This window comes from Argiope bruennichi, chromosome X2 (genome assembly GCF_947563725.1).
Source record: "Argiope bruennichi chromosome X2, qqArgBrue1.1, whole genome shotgun sequence".
Taxonomy (NCBI): domain Eukaryota; kingdom Metazoa; phylum Arthropoda; class Arachnida; order Araneae; family Araneidae; genus Argiope; species Argiope bruennichi.
The window spans coordinates 128,559,597-128,586,822 of NC_079163.1; the positions used below are offsets into that span (position 1 = coordinate 128,559,597).

The 27,226-nt window shown below is 30.9% G+C and overlaps 1 pseudogene; it reads left to right on the forward strand.

Annotated features, from left to right (window-relative positions):
* Positions 1–27,021, forward strand: LOC129959879 (sonic hedgehog protein-like; annotated as a pseudogene).
* Positions 27,022–27,226: the final 205 nt, after the last annotated feature.

Sequence of the window (27,226 nt, forward strand, 5' to 3'; positions counted from 1 at the left end):
ATGAAGAGCTCAATTTTTATCAAATTAGTTTTCCTTAATGCCGTCCTGGAAACGTATGCATGTGGCCCAGGGATGTTTGGCAGACGTAGAAGTCAAAAAAAGCGTACTGCACTGATTTTCAAGGAACATGTGCCTAATGTAGCAGAATTTTCTTTGATAGCTTCTGGACCTCCTGTGGGAAAGATTACAAGAAATGATCCAACATTTCAAGAGCTTGTACCTAATTATTCGAAGAATATAATATTCAGAGATGAAGAAGGGACTGGCAGCGATCGATTCATGACAAACGTAAGTAATCTTGTTCTTTTTGCTTTGTTTCTAAACATTTTGTATGCTTCTCTATAAATATTTCTTTCGTTTTATACATAAAAGGAAAAAAAAAAAAAGAAAAAGAAGAAGATTATTATCGCAAAATGAAGTTATTTGAATATTACGTGTTATTAAATATTCCTTTTTTTATAAATACGTATTCAAAAGATTAGAGAATTTAATGCATTAGCGCAGCAATATAAAATATTTATTAATTAAAAATAAAAACTAAGAAATTAATTTTGATATTTTGGGCAAACATTTCCATTCACAAATAATTAGGAAAAAAGTGTCTGCTCGCAAAGTCATTTCTTTCTTTATTGAAATATCCACAAAAAGAATTTTTTTTTTAACATTTTTTTTATTTCATCTAAGTTTCAAAATTTTAAAGAAATTATCAATTTGTCATATACATAACTTATCAGTCATAATCTTATCATAAATAATTATACACATAAAACAATTCATTTTTTCCTACAGTTATGGGAACAGTTTTCTACATAATATTTCTTGCAAGTGATCAGAAAACTATAAGCAATATGGTAAAGTTTGTTTTCAGAAAAAATAAATGAATAAATAAAATATTGAGCAACGATATAGATTTCTTTTTCCAACGCTATTATTCTTAAACAAATTATGCGATCTTTTATTATGTTATTGATTTTTATTTAATATAATTAAATGTAATTTTCATATATGTGCATCAATCTTATATTTTTCAAAAGTCAGCTAAGTTCTTATTTTATTTCCAAGGAGATGTGAAAGTGAATTTAATTATTATAGTAATGTAATATATTTTTTTCTCGTTCATATTATAATCTTTCTTATGAAATATACTGTCTGAAAAAATTTACAAAAAAAATTAATCATTAATTGATGTATTAAGATAAGAGACTAATTTTGAATCCAGCTTTATCTGATTTTATAAACTGAAATATTTCTTTTTCGATATTTATGGTTTTTTCAATAATAATATTTATTGCGGTTGACGATATAATTTCAAAATTCTATTTTCTGCAACAGCAATAAAAAAAAAGCACTATTTCTATTTTATGCCTGAGTTTTGAGAAATGAGCGAAATTTCTTTGCTTATCCTGTATCATGAACTTTGCTTAATAATACATTTAGTTCTTAACTTCAAATAACATTCACCGATCATTTCTTATTTCCATATTACAGACATTTGTAAGCTATAAAACTTCAAAGTTGCATTAACAGATGCTTAGCAGAATTTTACAAAAAAAAAAAAAAAAAAAAAAAAGAATCTTAGAGAACGTTAATCACTAACGATGTTTGAAGTATTTTTTCTCGTTTATGTGATTTGTTAATCTTCACTAATCAAACGGAAAATACAGCAGCTCTTACGGAAGAGAATAAAAAAGATTCACAGATGCCTACAAGGATTGAAACGAAGGGAGTTTCATTGGTGTCGTATCGCTCATTTTGCTTCAAAAGCTGAAAATACTAATTACGTCACTGAAATGGGAAACGATAATAATAATTCATTCTCAAAATTATCGCTGTTTAGTTCTTAGATAGCTACGATGACTAGTTTCAATTCATTTTAACTTTTCCCTAAACTAACAAATGAAAGTATTTATTCCGAATTATGATATGGAGGTGCTCGTGTCACATCGCGGAACTCCGAAACATCACGACGCTGCCGTTGCCGATAATAATAATTTAGAAAATATTTAAAACAAGTCCCTTTGCTTTTTTTAAGACTTTGTAAATTTGCGATGTTTATGTTTGTAATGATTGGAACTTCGTCAAAACATTAAGTAAAATCAGTAAACAGTGGCAACCAAATTTTCATCTTCATTGATATCAGAAAATCGACGACAAAGATATCCTAGAAAATAGCATAAATTGAAATTAAAAAAAGCCATTAATGCCTCCTTAGAGGCAAAGAATGTCCAGTTTTTAAAAAATTTAAGAAAAAAAATTATCGTTTTAAAAAGGAAAAAATTCAGAATTTTAGTTAAAAAATAGCATTTTAATGGCATTTGTATAAAAACAGATTTCTAAATCTTAAAAAAAAATTTAAATTAATAAAAGCACTGAATTTTACAAATTTGATTCAACAGCTATTTAGTTTCTTCGTTTTTCTTCTAATATCAGAAAAATAAAAACAGGCCATGATGACATAATGACAAAAGAAATTATATATAAATAAAGGTAATAAGGAATCTCTTAAAATGAAATCAAACACCTTTCAATCTATTTCCATTTTATTACTCTGTAAGATCGATGCATTCCAAAGATTGTAGAGTCATGTGATGAATCCTCGGAGGAGGAAGAACCTGAACCTGGACGTGGTCTCTAAGCAGGTTCGCCATATTTATATAAAAACATATTAGCATTTATATAATGGTGTAATTTAAAAATAAGTTCCAATAGAAATAAAACTCGTATTATAACGGATCAATTTTGTTTCAGCTAATGTTAATTGATTACTAATGCTTAAATTTTCTTAACATGAATATTTTCGCTCAACAAATGCAACGTAAGTATCAAGAACACTGAAACAAGGAAACATTTAACAGCTATGGCAGATGGTAAAAAAAAGTTGTAACAGTTTTAATGAAGAGGAAATCTGTTACCTGGTATGAAATCAGTCGCTTCCATAACTGAAAATTTAGAGACTAGAAAACAAGGAGGATACGCACCTTCAATTTTGCACAAGACATAGACAAATGTCGCAGGAAGCCATTGATAGAACTTCTGATTAGTCAGTGCCGTACTTTTTCGTTCATATTTTTATACTTTTTCATATATATTCATATAGTTATCACAGCTTACAGTGGTATACCAATGATTGGTTCTAAGCAAAATAGAAAGGACAAATACACTTCAAATAAAGTAAATTTTTGATCTCATCAAATGTCAAGATGTCGGAGTTAACTAGAATGAAAAGCATGACAACATGAAGTGCGTCTGTCGAAAAGAGGGCGCCAGTGGATACCTTTAAAAGAAAATTTTTTAGAAGGGCACTTTTAAAAGTAAGGCAAAATTCCCGACAGAATCATTCTATGGCAATTATTTAGATAATTAGAGAGAAGCCCTATTAAAAAAGTAGAAGCCAAATAAGTTGTTTAAGCAACACAGCGTTAACTGAAAAAACAGGAGAAATATGAGAGTCAAGATAATTCTATGTATGCACAGTAAAAAATTCCGTCTGGCTCACACAATCTCGAAAAAAACAACAACTTTGAGAACGATTTTAAAAATTTATTGAAAGATTCTTTTAAAGGCTTTGATCCGACTTTCTTTACTTTTCAAATTAAATATGCAGATTCTAGTTCCCACTGTCAGAAGGCGAAACTAAACATGTTTTTTCATTAACAATTCATATATTATTTAATGAAAAAGTAATGTGAATCAACACAGTGATCCCATATTAAGCGCAGTATAATAAATCAGTTTGTTTTTAAATTAAATAAACAGGTTTTAGTTTCAATTATTGAAATGTGGAAGGAATCGCGTTTACTATAATTACAAGCTGACATGACCACTCAAAGAGTAAACATAACATACTACTCCTATGCTCATACACTTGTAAAGAAATAGATCAGATCTTCTGTCTGGGAAAAGCAGAAACACGTGGTCATGACAAATTAAGTGTCAGTAAATTGCAACTGTTATTGTTCAGCGGTAAAATCCATTTTTACTTAACCCTTTGAAAGGCCATTTTTTTTTTGGCATATAAACTACTAGTTACATATAACATAATACATACCAGTTACGGCATATTAAAATATTTTTAGGATATTGATATTGTCTCAAGAAAAGTAATTCATTTAACTTATTTGATAAATTTAATTTGATTTATTAATTAATTGGATTAGTTAATTACTAAGTAAGAAATCAAGACAGTTCATTTTATATGAGATAAGAAACTGAAGCAGCTAGGATTTTGTCTTATTGAAAAATCAGTGAAAACTTATACCTAGCTACATAACTTCATTCAAAAATCGATGAATTTTGGGGGAAAGTATACTTTCCATGGCCTTAGAAAAGGTCAGCTTGTATTTCGAAAAACTTACTTTATATTTACTAGACATATTTTTAATGATAACAGCTTTAAGTAGTATTTAGAAATAAGTTCTGCTTTTAATATGTAAATGAAAAAAAGACCGAATAGAATTACAAACATGTATATATAGTTTATTTTTAATTTATATGCATGCGATTTTCTTGTACTTTACTCAAATTGTATCATTCTTAGCATAAGAACTGAATTTTTTTTAACAGTGCCTTTATTGAAGCAATGGGGATTATTGTTTATGTGGATTATGATTATTTTAAAAGATAACTTTACTAAAAAAATTGACTTTCTTGTACAAAAATAAAAACAAAATGGCCTTTTGATTCTTGCTGGGAATTTAACTATCGATACTATAATATAATATTGATATCATATCTGATCAACTATGAAATCATTTATGACTTCAGATTATCAGACTTATTAGATCAATCATTTTAATAAAATAAAATGTCCAGTTAATTACAGTTAAAAATGTCAAAATATTAACTGAAAATTGAACTGGGTTAGGCTACATGCAACTGAAAATGCACCAATAATTGAGATTTCTCGCAATTTAAATTATTTTAGATGACAAGGAATTTATCTTTAAAGTCATTTTCTTACTTTTTTTTGTTGTCATTAAGGATACACAGTACCCTAAAAATGACAAAAATATAGTAAAAAAATTTTATTGCATTTTTTGATTGTCCACACAATTAGGAAGCTCGACTCCTGAAATTAAAAAAAGGGGAATTGGAATTTTAGATTTCATATTTATATAGTTTTAAAGATATTAGAAGTTTTCTGGGTGTTGACAGTTTCAAATTGAAAGCGAATGGTCTCTTTCGTTTTCATTGTAAAGCAATTTTCCATTTCTAAAATTAATTTTTCAAATATTTTTTAATATAAATCCATTTGATGAAATGGTTATCCTCTTTCACAATTCAAATTGTTTCTATTCTATATTCTTTTTGAGTTTTATTACCTAACTAATATCCATAACTTCTCAAGATCAGAACTTTTTCAATACCAAATATTAGTTTTTACGCAGTTTTTTTTCTTTCTTTTAAACTTAGAAGCTTACTTTCTTGCGCCTTCTAGTTTCTTTCCTATTGAGAAGACACTATGACCGAAATATTCTCAAATTACTAAAACGCTTATTGTCTTGAAGAGTTGACAGCCTAGTGAAAACAATAATTCTGGTGACCAACCTTCTGCAGACACTAATGTGAGACTTCAAAATATAAGTGTTTTGAATGCAGGTATTGGAGGTTAAACTTGAAAACATCTCTATTGCATCAAACTATTAATATGGATGTTAAAAATAAAATCAGTGATATATAAAATCCTGCATGCAACTAATTGTGCCGATTTAAAAAAATTAGAAAGCTTTATGCACAAATGTAGTTAAAACATGTATTATTATTGCTCTACAGAAGTGCATCATGTTCAAAACTTTTATGCAGTTATTAAGTTTTGATTAAATCTAGCAATCAGATGTTGCCATAACTCCTTCCCAGAAATTACATCGATTCAAGCAATTGCAGATGATTTTGTTATAGTCACCCATGCATCCACTGGACAGAAAATTGAAAATCAAATACACGAAGCAATATCCAAATTCATTTCCTGGATCAACAAGAATAAACTCCAAATTTCAACCAATCATTCGAAGACAGCGTTCCATCAAATATCTTGACATTCATATCGATGACAAACTCAATTGGAATGCACACATTAAAAGTTTCTCCATTAAAACATTCCTGTATCATAGAAGCATCCTTAAATTAATGGGCAAAGCTTGCGGAATTTTCCAGAAATTAAAAAAAATCCTTTACTCCACTGTGATTGAAAGGATGCTGGCTTACGGAGCAGTCGTCTGGTGCTTGGATCCTCCAGTAAGAATAAAAAGAAAATGCACAAAATTACAAAGACCATTCCTGTTGGCAATTTCGGGAGCCAACAGAACGACCCCAACATCAGCAATTCAATTCATTTTCGGGATCCCTTCATTACATCTCAAACTCCAGAAAGAAGCCAAGTATACACCAATCAATAGACTCAACGTTTCGCTACCAGAGAGCCTCACAATGATAAAACCGAAGGATGTTGAAAAATCTGAAACAGGCTGGGCCGCTCACCCATTACAATATCCATTTCAAGATCAGATATCCATTGAAGATGGTGGGCACATCTCAGAGGGAGTTCGTCTTTACACGGATGGTTCCAAGACGGATGATGGAGTTGGCGCTGCATTCTGTGTCATGGAAAACCATAATATTGTACATAGATGGTCAACAAAAATGCAGAATTTTAACACAGTATATCAAGCTGAACTTCTAGACCTCCAAAAAGTCATAGAATATGTTACTAACCTCCATCCACAACACATCACAATATTAGTTGACAACCAAGCCAGCCTACAAGCGGCAGCTAACCCAAGAAACCAAAATCCAGTTGCGAGGGCCATCTGCAAAAATCTAATCCAACACAGGCAAATCAAAGTTTCCTGGATTAAAGCCCACGTTGGGTATGAGGGAAATGAAGAAACTGACAGACTGGCGAAGGAAGCCGCAGAATCAAACAAGGAACAATGCCACGCTAAGTTACTAAAATCCTACCTAAAATCGTTTTTAAGCAGGAACTTATGAAAGAGTGGCAAAAGGATTGCGAAGACGGAGATACGGGGTGATCTACATTCAATATTCTCCCCAAAGTCTCCCTTCTACCAAGTAACTGGAAAAGGGAAGATATTCTTTTCTTTACATTCCACGGGCCATTCCCCTCTATATTCGGCATTTTAATCTGACCCCTAATGCATTCTGCCCTTGCAGAAATCTTGATGCCACGCCGATCCACTACGCAACAGAATGTATGCTGACTTCTTCCTTCCACTCGACCAAGCCAACATCTGAACTAGAACGAGTTCGGTTCCGTAGCGCTGCCTCTTCCCAAGGATCCAGGATGAAAATTCAGAGAATGATTCGTCATATCGAAGAGAATCAAGATCTGTTTAGATTTCAAGAACACTTTTCCCAAGAGTATCACTGTACATCCACATATTTATTTTCTGTTATTTTTGTGTTTGTACATAGCATTTATTTGTATTTGTATTTTTTTTATGTGTGTGCCGTTCTTTTTTTATTTTTATTTCTGTCCTCGTTTCTAATTTTTTGTTAATATTTTTATTATTATTTTTCAGAATGTTGTAATCATAAACAAACTATAAGTCTGCTTATGTAAATTAGCACAGGTCTTCAGTTTCTCTCTGATAGTTAGCTTAATAAGCCAAATCTGCTTCCCATTTGAATTTCACACAACTCATTGCTTTCGGCTTTCTTTTATCCAATATTAAAATCCCTTACCAAATTGTCATCAATAAATGTCGGGCGACGCAAATGAATGTCAATGAATAGTCACAAGAATGGATAGAACAGGAGTGTCTTTCAATGTCTCTCCCACTCATGCTCATTACACTGTTTAACCCGGCAGGACGCGCGCTGTGAAACGCAACACGAGGACGCGCATGGGGTGTCAGCACACCCCAGCCATAATAAATGGCATAAGACGAAAGAAATCAATGGAATACTATAAATTAATGAATTTTATAGTAACTATACCCTTTTTCTATAAAAACGAATAATAGAAAAAAAAATTCATGTAAAAAAATAATGAATACACTCACCTTGTTTTTTTTCTTGTTGAAGGGACTTTTAATGATATCGACTCTAAAGATTTTTTTTTCTTTTTTGCTTATAATTTTCACTATAATCGAAACTTAACGCATTATTGTGAATAAAAAGAGTGATATTTATTAAATTTTCAAACTTATTAGGGTGTACATGGATCAGAAACATTAGATTGTTTGCAGTTTGTACATACCGCTTCAATTACTGAATGTTCTCGACATATATTTTTTTCACACTTCAAACACGTAGTTTTTGATTTCTTGTCCTTTTCTCTTGGACACAAGTAGCATCTACGGTAGCTTAATTTTTGCTTTTTTGCTTGTGGTTCATCCAGAAACTCTTGTTGTTTTTGCCTTGATTTCATATGAGGTTCTAAAAGTGAAAACGCTAAATCCTTCAAGAAATGCCTCCTGTTTCTGAATTTTTGGGGTGGGGTGTTGGTCGATAACAGCAAGATCCTTGAATTTATTCCAGTAATGTTTAGCAGTGAAAAGAATATCACCATAGGCCACCGGTTAGATATTCTAGCAACAGAGTAAGATCCTCCCATTTCATCGACAACATCTACTGCTCCTTTCGTCATGTTATAGAATGTTATTACCTCCGGTTTTTTTAAATCTCCTGTACTTTCGTCAATGTGATTATCATTATGCATGGTTGACAGAAGATTTACACAATTATTCTTTTTCGTCATGTAAGAAAGAATCATTATATTCTTTTGAAACCCGAAGAGAGTTGTATATTCTTCTCTATTTTTATGCGAGGCGAATTCAGGCGGGATAACTTTTCTATTCTTACGTATTGTTCCAACAATAGAAATTTTTTGTTTTTGTAAAAATTCGGCTAATTCATAACTGGTATACCAATTATCTGTGGTGACATTTCTTCCAGAATTGTATAAGGGAACTAGCAAGCGTTTAGCTATTTCGCAGGAACTGTTATCTGTCTTGTAAGGGCCATCTGGCTGCTGACCTGCATATATTTCTATGTTGTAGGTGTAAAATGTCCTAGAATCGACCAAAGCAAATATCTTCAAACCATATCTTGCTGGTTTCTTTGGCATATACTGTCGAAAGGAGCATCTGCCTCGAAAAGACTCTAGTTTTTCATCTAATGTTACGTATTCACCTACATGATATGACTTCTGACAGTTCCTGATAAAATGTTCAAACAAGTTTCTTACTGGAGCTAATTTATCAATCTTTCGTCTGTCATTCCGAGTTTTGATATCATCAAATCGCAAGACACGAAGTATAAAAAGAAATCGCTTATAGTTCATAGTTTTACGGAAAATATCTAATCCTGTGCCATCTGTCGCCCATAAGTCTCTAACATTCACATGAGAAGATTTGTGCAATCCAGCTATATATAATAGTCCTACAAAAGCGCAAAATTCTTCTTTTACTAAAGGTTTTGCATCTCTTTCTCTTTTGAAATTACCAGAAATACTTTCTACATAAGTATTAGTGCATTTCACAATCATTTCTATTATTGAATCATCAAATATCAGTCTCCAAGCATCGATTGGCGAAGTAACATGTTTAGAAAATTGCGTATTGCCAGGCAGTTTTTTGATTATATTTTGTACAGGTATGCGTTTCTGATTTCTGAAAGGTTCTTTCTGCCACTTTGTAGTTTTATCTTTTCCGACAAAAAAGCTAGTTTGTTCACAAACTTCATCATCTGAAGATCTGCATTCTTCCTCTGATTCAGACTGGTGCTCACTGAAAACGTCTTCATTATCTGAATCCTCTATTTCTTCTTCAATGGTTTCTTCATCTGAGGAAACCTCTTCTAATAAAGTCTTTATTAGAAGAGGTTCCGAAGTCTTTCCATTTCTTCATCATAAGTCAAACGAGGAAAAGACCGAACTGAACGACTGCAGGAAGCCATGCTATTGCACTGAAAAATTCTAACACGACCGCGCGCAGGGGGTGTCAGCACACCCCAGTTCGATCTAACAGTCTAAAAATAGTTCCAAATTTGCGGTTTACTTAAACTATCTGTGGAATGTGACCTTGGAAACAGGTACTGATAGACCCAACCACTTCGGTTCATGGGGAGGGAAGGTAGAAAAATATTTTCAGGTGTGGGGTGCCAAAACACCCCGCGCGCGTCCTGCCGGGTTAAATAACTAGAGGGTTATAGTTTCAGGGGCATGAAGCGATGTTGTGTATGGTGCCATAACTAATGCTATTTCAATTGATATAGTGCAAAAACAGAATAATTTGAATAAGATAAAATATATTCAGTCTTTTGAGTTTAAATAGTGTTCTTGTGCATATTTTAAGTTGCAAAAGAACAAATTAAAAAGTTAAGAGCTCTATTAGCTTTATTACTTTTTGTTTAATACTTTTACTTACCCTAAATAGACATTTTTCGGACTTCTATTTCTGTTGATGACTGTATTTTCTTTTCTTAAGACATTTTCTCTGACAAAAATAAAATCCTGAAATCTTTTGAAGGTACTTTTATACATACACACTATAAGAATTAGAATGCATTTGAATCTGAGAGTTCTAGTTTTTTTTTTTTTTTTAATGTCAAAGTTGATATTTTTGTAAAGATTCAGATCTTTAATTCTATACCAAATTTTGTTACCAATAAACCAACTTATAAAAATCAGTTGAAATACTTACAAAAATATTAAAAATTTAATATTTTATAGATTTTAAAAACTACAAAAATTTCAATTTTTTAAAATATTAAAATAAGGCCGCTTGGTAAGCTGACTTTTTCTGTCAGGATAAATTTAATAATGCAATCTGTATGTATGTCATTAATTACTTTCAATATTACTGTGTACTAATTTATTTATTTATTTGAAAAATGATACTGCGTTGCCTTAAAATTAAATTACTTCACTTCATATTAAATAAAAGAAAAGGCAACTGATTTTGGAAATTTCGTCATAGTAACGTTTTCCTACCAGTTAGAGCAATAACCGATTGCGCTTATATGACGGATATATGCGACAGATCTTCCCTACAGAAGTTTTGTGGTAGGTCTATAGATGGATCGTGTGTCAGATCCAGATGCGCTCAGTCGCATTTGCGTTCAAACTTTAAAAAGGTTGCCACATTATAACCTTTATCTTTGCATGTAAGATTTGGCGCTTTGACAGTGTATGCCATATGGTAATCAATCACTGTCAGAGGGAGAATGATACTCCATGTCCCTGATAACGAAACGAAGCTTTCGTGAGAAAAATACCAATAACACTTACCGCGTTTCAGATGAGTGTTAAAATAATAAATAAAATATGGGAAATTTGCTAAGAGTGCAATAATAATCATAGTTGTTAATAGTAAATATAATTAAATATGGAAAAAAATATAATATATAAAAAATTATAATTTTGATGTGCATATAACAAATATAATCTAATAAAGTGAAGTATAATTTTCAGTTTTATGAAGATTTAATCTTTATATCTCTTACAGTTGCTTACTTTTTCTTATTCGAAACAAAGAAAGTTTTGCAATTGTAAAAAAATTGGTAATCGAGATTTTAATAAATCTCTTTATTTTAGACCGACCGTTCTGCTACAGAAACACACACACACACACACACACACACACACACACACACACACACACACACACACACACACACACACACACACACACACACACACACACACACACTATTTACGTCTATCATTGAAAAGATAACTAAAAACAAAAGGCAGCGAGCTAGACGGATGAAATTTGTATCGCAGTCTTAACATTAAAAAAATGCATATTTCTGTCAACTGTTGGACGAAATCCGTCAAAAGGAAGTAATTTATTTGTTTGAGGGAAAATGACAACAGACCTAGATGGACGAATATAACTTTAATACAGTTAATACACAAGTACAGAAGTATTTTTTAAACTGATTAAAAATTAATAGTTATAACTGAAATATTCAAAAACGCAATATATAAAACCTTATTTCCAACATTAATCAAGAACAGCAGGCCATTTCCCCTCCAATGTAATTGAAAAATCAAATAAAAAATTCGTACTTTCTCTCATATAAAACTGCATTTCTCTGCATTTAACTGAAAGAACAACAATTGCAAACTATAATTAGTTTCTTCAAGATGTTTTAAATGCGGACGATAAACTTTTAATTCTTTTTAATGCTTTTCAATAATATAAGCTTAGAAACAAACATACATTTGTTTATTATTTTTATAATATTTGTTACTTTAATAAAATCAATTTGCAGAAAATACTGAATTTTGTGATAGCAATGAAATCATTATGTGTGGTTGCTTCAATATTTGATATTTCATTACTTTTGCCTAAGAAATGAAAGGAAGCAATTTATTTATATGATAAGGAATCTACTTGACAGTGCCTTGTTTTTATTCTTGACTGTAGACAAATGAAGACTTACTAGGATATACTGGAGGATGTACCTTGATAAAAAATGGTAGGGAACAATATTAAAGAGTCTTTCAAATGCTATGTAATACGTTTTCATGAGGGATCAAATTGGGGAAAGATTGATTTCTCATTCCTAACTTGCCATTTGTCCGAAATAGTTATATGCTAATTTAAAGTAGTCTTATGAATTAAATTATTTCATTGTTGCTAATGACAATTTAAATATTTCAGAATTATCGAAAAGATAACTTCTTAAAAATGTTTGTAAATTTCTTTTTCAAGCCAGAAAAAATAAATAAATAAATTTTTTTAAAAAATGAAAATTTGGAGGTTATCGAGAATTAATAAAGTAACATGCCATCTGCAGTAGGCTTTTGTCTCTGGTTAACTGGAAATCAGTTTAAGGGTTTTTGAAATAACGAAATCTTATTGCAGCGATATTTCTAAACCTCCAGTTTGGGACTCCTGACGCTCGACTGCTTTATAATCCGCCCCTAGATGTTGTTTTGCAGATCATCAAAGCGAATTATTTTTTAGATATGAACCACCGAGCTTCAATGTTCGATTACGAAAATTTATGGTTGACGTTGTATGGTTTATGTTTTTGAGAGCAAAAGGTCGAAAAATCAGGTGCTGTTATGACATTGAATCATACTGAAATTTGCAAGTCCCCTTTCAACAAGCACAATCTGCTTCTAGTAACCAAGCACTTATTTATTCCCTAACATTTGTCAGACAAGTGCAATCTGCCTTCAATGACGTCGAAGCATCACAAATAACAGATTATTGTAAAAAATGCAATGCAATCCATTGAATTTATGTAATTTGGACACGATAATCAGCGATATTTATGGCATAGAGACAGGATGCTGTGTGGTTTTTATCAATCCATAGATATGTTCCCTCCTTTTTATAATGACAGCATCCCTCCCCGACATATAGCTCCTGTCTGCCGTTAGGAATGTCAGTATCTTCATAAAAGTTTTATATTCAAAAATATATTTATAAAAAAACACAAGGCGTAGCTAGGATAAACGGCAGCCGGGGCATAAAAGGACTATTTCGCTTTCAGTCATTAGAAGTGATTTATCAAGAGTAAATGGCACCCGATAACTAATACTATGTTCTCGTCACATTTGACTATAAAAATTGACATACAAGCACTAATGTTTCGTCTCGATGACCCCCCCCCCCCAAGGTTGACGTCCAGGACACATACCGTCCTCTTGCCTCTTGGTTGCTATGCCACTGAATATTTCTTCAGATTGTAATATTAAAAAATTCTCTGTATATGTGAAACTTAATTCAGTGCATATGAAATTTTTCTTTAAACACAGAGAGCAACGTAAACTTTAATACGCTCGAAACTGTAAGTAATAATAAAATAGCACAAGAAGTATGAACTTTTTATAAATTTTTATATTAAAAAATCATATCTTACATATACTCTGTTTCATCCGACAAAGCAGTTTTAATAAATAGAAAGGATTTAATTTCAAAAATGTAATAGAAATGGTTGCCAAAGCACACCAGAGAGTAGCCATGCAGGCCAGTTCTCACCTTTTTTGCATTTTTTTTTGTATTAAATAGTATTATATTTAGTATTCTCAAAAAAAAAAAATAACAATAGTAATTAAAATACGTTTCCCATTTCAGCGCTTAAAGGAAAAGCTTGACAATCTTGCTGTTTTGGTTATGAACACGTATCATGTTGTTAAACTTCGAGTCACGGAGGCATGGGATGAGGATAATATACATAGCTCGAATTCTCTCCATTATGAAGGAAGAGCAGTCGACATCACAACAAGTGATCGAGATCGATCGAAATATGGTATGTATAATTTAACGCATTCTTGTGTTTTGCATATGTGCTTTCGACTTGTTCCGTGTCTGTAACGATGGGATTCTGATGCACTAGAGCTTAAAATTTTTACACTTAAACGTTTCAGATGATAATAAAATATTGAGAGATGATAATAAAATTGTGAGAACTTAATATCAATTAATCTAATAATTTTAATTACATAATCAGAAGCGACTCTTGTAGTGAATCTGAGGAAAAAAATGGAATATATAAAATTCCATAATATTTATAATATTATATCACGAAATATATTGAAGAATAAAATGTGTAAAATAATTTTAAAAAAATTTAATACGATTTTATTGCATTTAATACGATTTACGCATTGAAAAGAGGAAAACAGCTTTTAATGAAAAAAAAATGGAGGTTGAAACAAAATCGAAAAAACGTCAGAAACTGAAAACTATACTATGTAGAATTTAATCCACAATTTCCAAACAATCTTTGAAAATTTAAAATATATTTAAAATTTTTAAATAATGAACTTGTATCTTGCTGTTTTAGTCATAAATATGTTTGGTGATTAAAAGTTTAAATTTGCTTATGATATTTCGATTATACCTCATGCTTCTACGATTTTGTTTTGGCCTACATATTTTTGATTAAAAACAATTTCTATTTTTCTATAATACTTTTCGGCATAAATTATGAAAGCGTGTTTTTAAATTTTTTTATTTTTATAAATACTTTCAGATAGCCTCAAAGAATGACATATTAAAGTAAAATCTCATAATCACTTTGAATTTAATTTTAAAATTATCATATTCATAACTCATCAATAAATGCGAAAACTATATGAAGTTGTACTTATTACCCGTAAGTACAGTATCTTCTCTTGGGTGAGAATTAATTCTCAGATATTTGCATAGGTAAGAATTGCTTTTAAATATCAAATACAAATAAACAAACTTATCTATGAAATCCGTTATAATGGATAAATATATCAATTGCGAACTTATAAATTTGTTCAATTTATTTTAGGGATGCTTGGAAGGTTAGCAATAGAAGCTGGTTTTGATTTCGTTTATTACGAATCCAGATCACATATTCACTGCAGTGTTAAAAAAGGTAAGAGAGGAAGAACACAGTTCCCGAATTTCATCATAAAACTTTTTAAAAAATTGATTTATGTAATTGCACAGATGACAGGGTCGAAAATTCTACAAGAGATTGCAATATTTGATCCTAGTTTATCATTTTAGAAATGTGAAAAGTAAGAACATTTACTTTTGCATAAGAGTTAATTATTTGCAGAAAGAGCCTATGGGAAACATGAAAATTTTTAAATCTCTTGGAAGTACGCATTCTGACCCTTCAAATTATATATGTGCCAAGTTTGGTAGCTCTGGATCTAACGGCCTGGTCTGTAGAGCGCGAACACAATCACTCTCATGCTTTCTCCTTTATTATATTAATAGAGAGAAAGAAAAACTTTCTTGAGTACTCTCTAATAAAAGTGAATTTATGTTTTTCCCAACCAAATGAACCGATATTCGATACAGAATTACAATTGCAGTCACAAAATGACATACCAAATTTGATATATTGAAATCATTGCGTTTTTGAGTTATCGTATTGACATATTTTTCAAAGCAGACAGTCAACCCCTTTTTGAATTTGTCTTAAAACTTGATGGATGTCTACATTATAGATTTTAAATCTGCGTGCCAAATTTTATCTATCTAGATCTCTTCGTTTTGTAGTTATCATGTTAATTTATATTCGGACAGGCGGCCAGACAGACTTCCTCTGAATAGATTTTGCTGAAAAGTTGATAGAAAACTACACATTTGGTATAAAGACCAATTCCATCAGTCTATCTGAAAGCGTTTTTGAGATATCTTTGTTACATCATTTCAAAAATGTGTTTTTGGAAAAGGCATATTTAAAACTTGGAGATTCGTCCAAATCTCCCGTTCGAATTTTTCGACGATAACTATATTTTCTCTATACTTCATATACGACAAAGTATTAATATTCATTTATTGGAAGAAATAGAAATTTATTCCAAGTTCTAGTCCATTTTCGCAAGAGACTACAACCCTATTTCATCGAGAATTTTCAAGCTGTCAAAAGATCTGAAAAGGATCGATGCGAATTTGGACCCACTTATGACTCGATCTTATGCACGTATAAACTGCTATGCTGAGTAAATTGCTTTGAGGAATCTTTCATTTAAACCAATTCTGAAAATGTTCATTCATTTGCTTAATTTGCATCTATTTTATCTAGGGGTACGTAAAGAGATCATCCAAAATCTCCAGTTTCACACCACACTAGCAATTTCTTTGAAATTCTTGCATTTCGGCAATCAAAATTTTCCCAAAGGTTAATATTTTGTTGAGCAAGCATAGCTTCCTTTAATTAATTTAAAAATTTCTATTTTTTTTTTTTCTTCTTCGGTCTTAACAGCTCTTTAAATGAAAAGGACAATTCAAAATTGAATTTGAAGATGCATTTTGAGGGTCTCTGCTTTGCGGAATTCCGATAACGGTTATGTTCCTCTCTCTACAACAAATTGATTTTTTGTTCTAACACTACAACTTCGGCAACGAACATTTAAAGAGAAATTAGGAGTTACCGACGCCTTTTATGAAACTCCTGTCCTGATGATATAACCTTTTTTTCGAACTTCTTCTATGATCCAAATAAAATTAAACCATTTCAATGAAGAACGCTTCACCCTCCCCCCTCATGTATACTTAGGGATTTTTTTTTTTAATTGTGACTTCAACTTACAATTACACAAGTACGCATATTTAAATATTGTCAATTTTATACCTCTCTTCGCACGCGAATTAACAAATTTGTTATACTGGAATCAATAACAAGATGATATATTCGTTTTTTTTTACCTACAATGCGGGACAATGCTGTTTAAAAATTTCATTATATTAAAATGATAAACAAATTACTTCTTTCAATATTTAAAAAAGTTGAGCAAGAAAAAATAATTTAACCATAAACATGCATAAAAGTAAGTAAATAATATTAGTGTAGAACAAGTCTTGTTCTTCATGATGCGGTAGCACTCGAAGAAACACATGTGCATTGGAAGTGTCCAGACGACCACAACTGTGATACAAAAGAAAAATAAATAAAAAAGAATTTACTTGCTGTGGAGATTTTTTTACAATTACTGAAAACCAGACCGCTAACTGCCACCATAAATCAGTGGTAACAGAGTCCTCCCCGAAAAAGGCGGGGTTAAAGGATCATGGGGGAAAGGACAAAATATTAAAAAAATATTACGACTAAAATTTAGCCTTTATAATTAAAAAAAAAATTTAAAGTATACAGGACGTTTCCGCTTTGCTATTTTTATTTATTTATGATAGAATTTTTTCTAAAATTGTTTAATGATGGAATTGAAGTTTTGCGACTTTTAATAAATATTTAAAAATATTTTGAGGTCCGAAAAAAGAATTCCTTTGGCAGAAACCTATTTTTTATTCCTTCTACTGATTGCAGTTGATTTCATAAAAAAAAAAAAAAAAAAAAAAAGAAAACAATAGCAAACGAATAGAGCTCGGAATTTTTTTTCTCTGGATAACATTACGTTCGAAAATTGTAGGTGGCGTGTATACAGTCAATGAGAAGTAACATTCGCTGCGCGTCATTTTTAGTGTTTTTGAGATTTTTAACTAACATTTTAAAAACAGTTTACAGAATACAGAACAGTTTTACTTTCTGATCTGATATATAACATGTCTTCTATATCAGCAATATGTTGAAAAATGGAATAATAGTTTTCAGCGGTTCTAGCAATATTTAGGGGATGTTTAGAGACCATTATTGGAATATTAGAAGTTCCATCTGATTTTTTAATTATGTCTGCGTAGGAAACGCCAATTTTGCAAAAGTTATTTTTTCTGGCTTTAGGGAAGTTTTTGCATCCTCTCCAAGAGGCGATGTGTTCAGATTCTGCATAGTTAATACAAGTGAGTAAGGAATTTTCCTTAGCTTTAGGGCATTTTTTGTAAACGTTTGGTTTTCAAAAGCATACTCCTTATCCTTAACGGAAGAGAATGCAATTGGGCCTGTCCGATGTTGAAGTTTTTTGATTATAATTCTAATCTATAGTAGATTGTCGACTTGGAACATTGATTTTCCTTGTCCTATTAGGTAGAACAACTTGGAAGGGAGGTAGAGGCATTTTACTTTTAAAACTAGTAAATTATAAACTATTTCAACGAAGAATTCTATGAAAATTAAAGCATCTTTAATTTCGATGATTTTTGTGTTCCATCTCAAACCTCTGACGATTGTTTTGATAGTTACTATCTTTTGGGGAGATTATAAAATTTTGACATTTATTCTTAGTGAGGCATTGAATTAATTTCTGATTTTTCTCTAGAAAAGTGGGAATAAATTTAAAATAAAATCCAGCATTTTTACGTTTAATGTCGTCGAAGTTATCATTGATAAGTCCTTCGCAAAATCATTAGATTTCTTTAACATGATCGGGAAAGTTTTTCGATTATGGGAGACTGTCCCTTTATCAGTATCCATGTTATTTATTAGAGAGATTTTGGGATACAGTGAATGATTCACAATAGGTTTATTTTTCGCAGTGTGTTTTGGGAGAATTTTTCCTAGATAACACAGGAGTTTTTATTAGCTTTCCTTTTAGAAAAAGCTGCAGGAAGGGAAGCAATAGAAGAAAGAAGATGTCAGAGATTAAAGTTTCTCACTTTCATAGCCAGATCTTGAACAAGATGTTTTAAATTTTGGATTTCAGCTGGTAAGTGTTCAAGTCGGCAATGCTGACAGGCGAGGTCGATGCGATCCATAAAAGAATTAATGCGATTTTAGATCTTCTATGCTGTGGCAATATGAGGCCGCAGGTGTTTCTCCTTTGTAGACTCTTTTGATAACAAGAAAGTAAAGCGAAATAAACTTATTTGAGCTTTCAACTTTCTCTTCAGGCTTATTTCCCAATATCGTTATATAATTAAAAGGCACTCCTATATGTTATTTAATGCATCTGTAGTTTTTATTTCTCCTTATTCATATACTATGCCATTTTTAATGGCTTTACAGCATCATTATACAGTCAATTAATAGTCCCTAAAAGATTGAAACGCTGTTTAATTCTTTACCTATTAGAGATAACTGGGCAATGTGAATTGCAAAATTGTTTAAAATAAAGTACAAAATAAGAGTATGTTAATAAGAAATTTTCCCATTAATTCTCAAAAAGTTACTCTTTAAAAAATTTTATACAAATTTAAAATGTTATACCCCTCTACACAAATTTAATCATTTAGAAAGCTTTAATTTTTTTATGAAACAACCTCATTACAAAAAAAACCCCACATTCGTATTTTTAAAACTGCGCGATTTATACTTAATCGAAAATTGAACGCGCTGCATAGGGACCATATAGCAAAATAGAAACAAAATTTGTGACTTATTACAAAAAGATAAAATGTATCATAATATTTACATTAAAACCCTTTTTCCCTGTTTAAGGCAGATTTGCAACACCGTCACTTACTCTTAAGAGTTATTTTATATTTAGACTGCCATTTTTATTTGTAAAAATTAAAATACAAAATAAATGCATGCAAGTAATCTATTGTCAAATTTATCATAATTTTTCAAAACGACATTCTAACAAATTAACTCACGGAAGATTTATTTTCTTTCATTTAATCGAAATTTAGCCGTGTCAAATATTTATGTTAAAAATTTTTTTTAATTGCATAGTGAAACGCAAACGATTTTTTTTTTCATTTATTCTCAGAATTATTCCTTTTCAGTTCAACTTAACCAAATTTTTCTTGTACATGTCGAAATAAAGATTGGAAATCATTCAGCAATGTTTCATTTTATAATTAAGAACATAGCAAAACTGGTTATATATTATGGCATTTTTAAAAAATGGAGAGTTATTTAAATTAGTAATGATTTATTCTATGAGCAATAAAAATAATGCCGAAACTTATAAGGAGTTTGGACATCCGAATTTGCCTGAAGTTACACGCACATTTGTTTATCGGGTGATGGGGCAATTAAGAACTACTGGTTAATTTCATCCCTGGCCTTGGGAGAAATCGATTGTACACTGAATACGTAGAAACCGACAAAATTGCATATTTTCTTGCCAACCCCCGGATTAATGTAGGAAAAATAAAGTAAATTAAAGTTTTATTTAAGGGCATTTGGGATTTTTTTTTTCCACGCACGCTATTGCATTATTAATCTAAATATTTCCATTATAAATTTGTATATGGCCCCTGTTTTTTACCCCAAAAACACCGTTTTAAGTTATCTGAAAAGTTGCATAAGTCAATTAGGTAGATTTCTATAGGAAGATTACCTATTACAATGGTTCTCATGACATGACATTCTCATGATGAGCTCGTAAATGGCCCATTTAGCTCAAAGGAGGGTGGAAACGATGGGGGATTGAAATTTTCATTTCGCTATAACTTTCTTAATATTGCAGATGGAAAAATAAATTCAATTAGACAAATTAGCGCCCTGTTAAGACGAATAACTTTTGAATTAAAAATATTTCTATAACTGCAATATGAAGTTAGGGGCTGAAAAGTGATTTTCACGCCCTAAGTTTGATTGTTTCTAACATCAACAATTTATGTTGCCAGATAGCAACTTAGATGTAAAGGAATCTATCTTTGCCTTCCAGCTTGCCGAGAGAAGCTTTATTTATTTATTTTTCTGTTTGTTTCATAATTCATGTAGTTTTAAAGATATAATTCATTGTTTCAATCATTTTTCAATGGTTCAATGGCAATGGTTTTCAATCATTGCCTTCGAACCATTGCGAGTTCGAAAGTTTCCTGATTTTGTGAGAAACTTCATGTTATTCGGGCTTTTGTGAAATCCACCCGATAAAGATCGGTGGATTTCTAGAGCTATCCCTGGAGTAGCCGTTTGAGCTAACAGCCTGTTTAACGTTTTTTGTGGTGTTTATTCTCCGAACTGAACAAGGAACTATTTCAGATTAACTTTCAACTGTTTTGTAAATCATATTAACCTAGATGAGAACAAGTTGTTCTTGTGTACATATAAGGCTGTAAATAAAGGAACTGTTTGTTACGCTATTCACTTATTTGATCGGTCAGGATCAAGAGATTACACATTTGATTCAAGCTTGGGGCTCACATCTTTCATCTAATTAGATGAAACCCCATCTCTATTATAGTTCTTATAATGAGAAAGAATAATCTAATAAGACAAAATGTGCGAATCATAGGCGCTAATCATCGCGGTGAACGTGCTAATGAATATGGGAAAGTGCAAAAATCAGATCGCATTTGATGACAATCCAGTTATTTTACCTTTTTTCTTACTACTGTAACTACTGTACTTGAAATGAAGTCCATGAACTCAAATTATTGTTATAATTTATAAATAGCATTAGCGTGTACGTGTTTAAAAAAAGTTTTTATTTTTCTTTTCGAAGCAAAAAACTGCTGTTAATCATTCCTGAATTGCTCTATTTTGAACAAAAACAACAAGAAAGGTTCTTTTGTTTGTTCTGAAAAATCATTATTTTCCAGTTCAGCATCATTTATTTAAGCACCGCTTGGTTCAAACGTCCTCTAGTTTGGAAATTATAAGTGATGTCTCAATTGTATGAACGTCAGCTGACTGTGACATTGGTTTCGCAAGGTTAAATGGCACCCCCTCTCGCTATAAACTAGAATTAAAAAAAAAAAATTAAATGTGTTTAAAAATTAGAATAAAAGCATTAATGTTTTACCTTTGAGGCCTCTGACCTCAAACCTCTGACCATTTTCACTGAATTAAGATCAAAATACGCATTCATCTCCTTTATTTCTTATTTACATAAAAAATTAAAAAAAAATTCCTCAGGGTTTTTTTTTTTTTGTTTTTTTTACATATGAATACTTATTTTCAAACCTTAAAGATCGATAACTCGATATCAGGTTTAACAAAATTCAAAAAGCTTGTAAGCAATAATTTTGAAATATTAAAAAAAAATGAATAATGAAAATTGAGAGTTTGAATAATATTATACATACCGGCATGCTTTTTGAGACGATTCCAAATTTCATACTAGGACATATTTGAAACAATGGACATGAAGCATACAAGTTTTTCTTCTAACACTTGTGAGAATTAAATCTAGTGAGTTTATAGGAAGTAGTTCTCTTAAATATTGAACACCCACGCTGCCAGTATTCAGAGAGGCAAGTTCTTACTCTATCTACAGATGATATACAGCAGAAGTGGATGTCTATTATTAATGAGCGTGGGAGGATTCATCTAGTTAACAACCTGGAAATTTATTCTTTCATGAAGAAATAAATGTTGTGTCATTTGAGCTGATTCCATTCCCAAATTCTACATAAAATTGTAATTTCACAAATTGCTCTCAAAGTGTCAAGTGTTAATATTTAGCCTTCATTTTACATTTTATTTTTTCTTCCATATTGTGTTTGTGTCTGTTCCCTTTCAGTGAGTTTTCATTTAAATCAATTATTTAGTTTCCCCCTCTTTTTTTCCCTTCAGTAACTTAAATTTTTGTTGCTGTTGTTGTTGTTTCTTATGACACTTGCCGCGGACAAGCCCGTTGCTCAAAGACAGCCGATTTAAGCCTAAGGTGGAGCGCCTCTTTTACCGTAGAGCCAACTTGGGTCAAGAGTACGACTTGACTACTCACGCATCACTCATTTGCTTGCACAACCCCTTTTTACAGGAGGGAACATTCACACATCTCACAGATAGAACAACCACGCCCAAACCGGGATCCGAACTCGGGACGCCCAGATCACAGGGAAGATGCGCTACCCCTATGCCAGGACGCCGGCGCAATTTTTATTTTCTAGTAAATGAAGAATGCAAAGACGGTGGTCGTGCCTGCGAGTCATATGGGCATCGAATTACCGCTTCTCAATTTTATAAGTTGAAATTAAATCATTGAAAGGCGCTATCATTCGATAGAAAAAAATTATACGCAATCTACAAAAACATTAAATTCTAAATTAAATCAATAAGACAGGGCATTACAAAAAGAAAAAGCAACCTCTAATTAAATTATGATAAAAGCAAAACAATTAAGGTATTAAACTTTCAGACTTTTGATTATTTGCAGAACTCCAAAAATTAATGCAATCCCACTTCATACCATGCTCATATCATACACCGGTGTCACATCATGCTTACATTTAAGGCCGCGGAGGTCCAGTTGTAAGCTGCTACATCTGTTTCAAGAATGAAGAAATCCAGGTTTACTATGGATTCTCCTTGCATACAGACCTGGCGTACGGGAAATCTCGCATCAAGGATGAAATGTCCTTGAGCTGATGTGGAGTGGAAGCATGGAGAGAGAGGAATGGCTTGGATGTTGATAACTAAAACTGATGATATCTTCAAATATGCTGCGCTACTTTAATTTTGGAATCCGTTGTAAAAAATTGATGGCGGATAAAGGAGATGAAACGCCAACAAAACGTAATACATAATATTGCAGACTTGATTCTGACTTGCTGATTTGATCCTGAAATCTCGAAACAAAACTTCAAAAGCTGAACTCTTTGTAGCAAACTAATTGAAATATCCACTATTGCTTGGGAGGAAATTTTCACTTTTTTATTAATAAAAACTTATGATTTAACTATCACAAAAACTTCATAAAAATCTTTTAAATAACACATTTTCAACGCAAAATTTTATATTATATTTAATATTATCTATACTTATAATAAAGCTCAATGTGTGTGTGTGTGTGTGTGTGTTGGCGCTCTACAGGCCAGACCATTCAACCTACAGCTACCAAATTTGCACGTGTATACATTGGAGGCCGGGAATGTGCACCTGGGGGTTATTTTTTCGAATTTTTAATTAGAATTTTAGTTATTTAAAAATTAAACGAAATTTTGGCGTGTTTATGCTATAACTTCCGAAAATATTACCGCAAAAAAAAAGATTTTTACATGAAGTTATAGATCAAAAATTTATCTTTTAAATGATACCAATGTTTTAACCTTAAAATTAAATTTCAATTTTTAATTAATTTTTAAATAAATATTTTAACTATATTTTTCAACAGTTTTTTTCGTACAAAATAAAAATAAAATTTAAGCTGCACGAGCACGTTTCGCATTCATGGGAAAAAATTAGCTTTTTTCAAAGTGTTGCCATCACATTGATTAAAGCTCCAACTAAAAATAAATTAAATCTTTTTGGAAATGAAATCTGCAAAAATATAATTTTCGGCACGTGTCTGTAGGAAATCAAACAAATATGAAATATTTGTTTTTTTAAATAAATTCAAGAAAAATCATTTTATGATCTTTTACACTCTCTATATTATTAATCCAATAAATTGGTTTTATTTTAAGGCAAGTTTTGTTTAATATGAACAGGATATCCATTCAAATCAGAGCCACACAGCTAATTTGTAAACCTTTAGTAAGACACAGATCTTCTAAAATGGTCTAAATGGAAAATGGTTATATTTTATGTAATTTGATGCAATAAATGCTCTAATAAATAACGAATTTTTGATTTTACATAAAGCTTCTGTTGTGGAAATCACGAATAACAAAATGTTCTTGAAACACTAATATTTTAAATAAAAAGAGTTAATTTCTAATCAACTAAATCAATGACTTAAACTGACTAATTTATAAAAATTTGAATATTATTATTCAATAAAAAAAGGATAATTTTAGATTTTCCATCGATCGTTTCAAAGAAAATACGCCAATCAGCGCGCAGGTTTCTCAAGATTAATTGGCCTAAGATTATGAAAATGTTGAGTTTTTCTAAATTTTTAACATTCAAAACTTCATAAATAAGTCTCAGTTGATCGTGGAAAATAGAAACATTCATTCATTTATTTAAAATTTGGTGTGTCCAGAATATTTCTCAGAATCTGATACCTTACTGCATTAAATTTAGACTTCATAATTTTTGAAATATATTTATAGGCCGGAGCAAAATATTTTTATTGATTTCATTTCAATCCTTTTGAAAGCACAACTAAAAACTGAATTTTATGCTGAATCTAAGAAATTTTTCTTGAATTATTGTTTGAGATATTACATAAATTATGAAAAATATTTTGTAGTTCACATAAATACCGAGAGATTCTGTTTGCAATACTCATATTCAATAATAATAATAATAAATAAATAACAATAAAAATGATAAATAAAATAAAAAGCTTGGTTTCATTAAAAATATCTTTATACTAATTGCAATTTTTGCATTTCCACTTTAAATTAAAGTTGAAGTTTTATCGGAAATGACAACACATTAGGAAAATATATGTAGTAAATTGAACGAAACGATCTAAACAACGGTATAAGTTTGGTATGACTATCAAAATTTGAAGATTAAAATTGTTTTGTTTGAGAATCTTAATACCAGTTACTTAAAATAGACCAGTTACTTAAAATATTTAATTGAAAATTGTAGCGAGCGGTAATACTGGCGAACCGGCTGGTCGCCAAAGTCGGCTAGTAGTAAATAAAAATCTTTCTATCGTATGCGGCTTTGATTTTTATTTACAAAAAAAATATTTATGAAGACTAACAGTTATATATGATTATAGCACATATATTTAACTGCGCAATGTAGTTTGCATTACTACATTTTTTTTCGTTTTTTATTCGATTAACTGGAAACAAATTAATAAAAATATGGATAGTTGTTACACTTTTTTCAAAAATTGTGTTTAAAATAATCCATTACAAGTATTTTTAAGAAACGCTGTTTAAAATTTACTCTTAATTATTCAAGATCCATAACATGTATATATTTATTTCTACATCAGTTGCTTTATTATTATATATGTAATATTATTTTGTTTAGAATGTTTTGTTAAATATGACTAGGTTATTGTATAAAAGTTTAGATCTCTTGAAATATTTTCAGCAATCCATTTATTGGCACGAACAAAATAAAAGATAATTACTTATTTCATTTAAAGTATTTTTTTTTCATTAGGAGTAAATGCTTATCTCTAGAGTGAAAACCCAGTTCACTCTAGAAATAGAGTTTAAAATTTATAACAGGGTGCAAATTAATATTTTAGTATTGTTTCTCATGTTTCAGATTTTGCTGATTTGGAAAGACCAGGAGGCTGTTTTAATGGCGATTCAACAGTTCACACACTAACAGGAAGGAAAAAAAATGTCGCAGTTGAGAACGGGTGATAAGGTGTTAGTCACAACTGCTGATGGAAGCTTGGATTACAGTGAAATTATTTTATTTCTAGATCGTGATAATTTAGAAAGAAGGTCATTTCAGACAATTATCACAGAAAATGGCACAGAGATCACTTTAACATCTTCTCATTTGATTTTTACCAAATCGGAAGCTAATCTTGACGATAAAAAGGCAGTAGCAACATATGCAAGAGACGTAAAAATCGGACATTTTATCTACGTTGTATCAGAAACATCTAGTTTACAAAAGGCGAGAATTTCCTTCGAAAAAGTCATTAAAGTTACAGTATCCAGAAAGGTTGGAATTTTTGCTCCATTAACGCTGCATGGAACAATAGTTGTGAACAATGTTGTAGCCTCTTGTTATGCTGTTATATCAAATCATCAATTAGCTCACATAGTATTCTTACCCATGAGGATATTGCATAATTTTAAACAAGCCGGTTTGTACTTTTTACAAGAATTACACTTGCTAAAATTAAACTCATCAAAAATAAATCCATCACAAAATCGTAATGGCATACATTGGTATGCAAAATTCTTGTATAAAATAACTAATGAATTGGTTTCCAAAAACTTTTTGTATATTGATTCTCTGAAAATGTGATAAAATCAGCAATATTAAAATTCTTTTTAATCAATTTTTACAATCAGGTGTTTCACATTCGGTATGAATTGTGAGCATTGTGATATTTAGTTTGATTTTAATTAATTATATTTATCTTTTCCTTGTTTGGTCCCTGTGTTGAACAGAATAGATTTATACGTAAAGAATGCAGAGTGCTCGA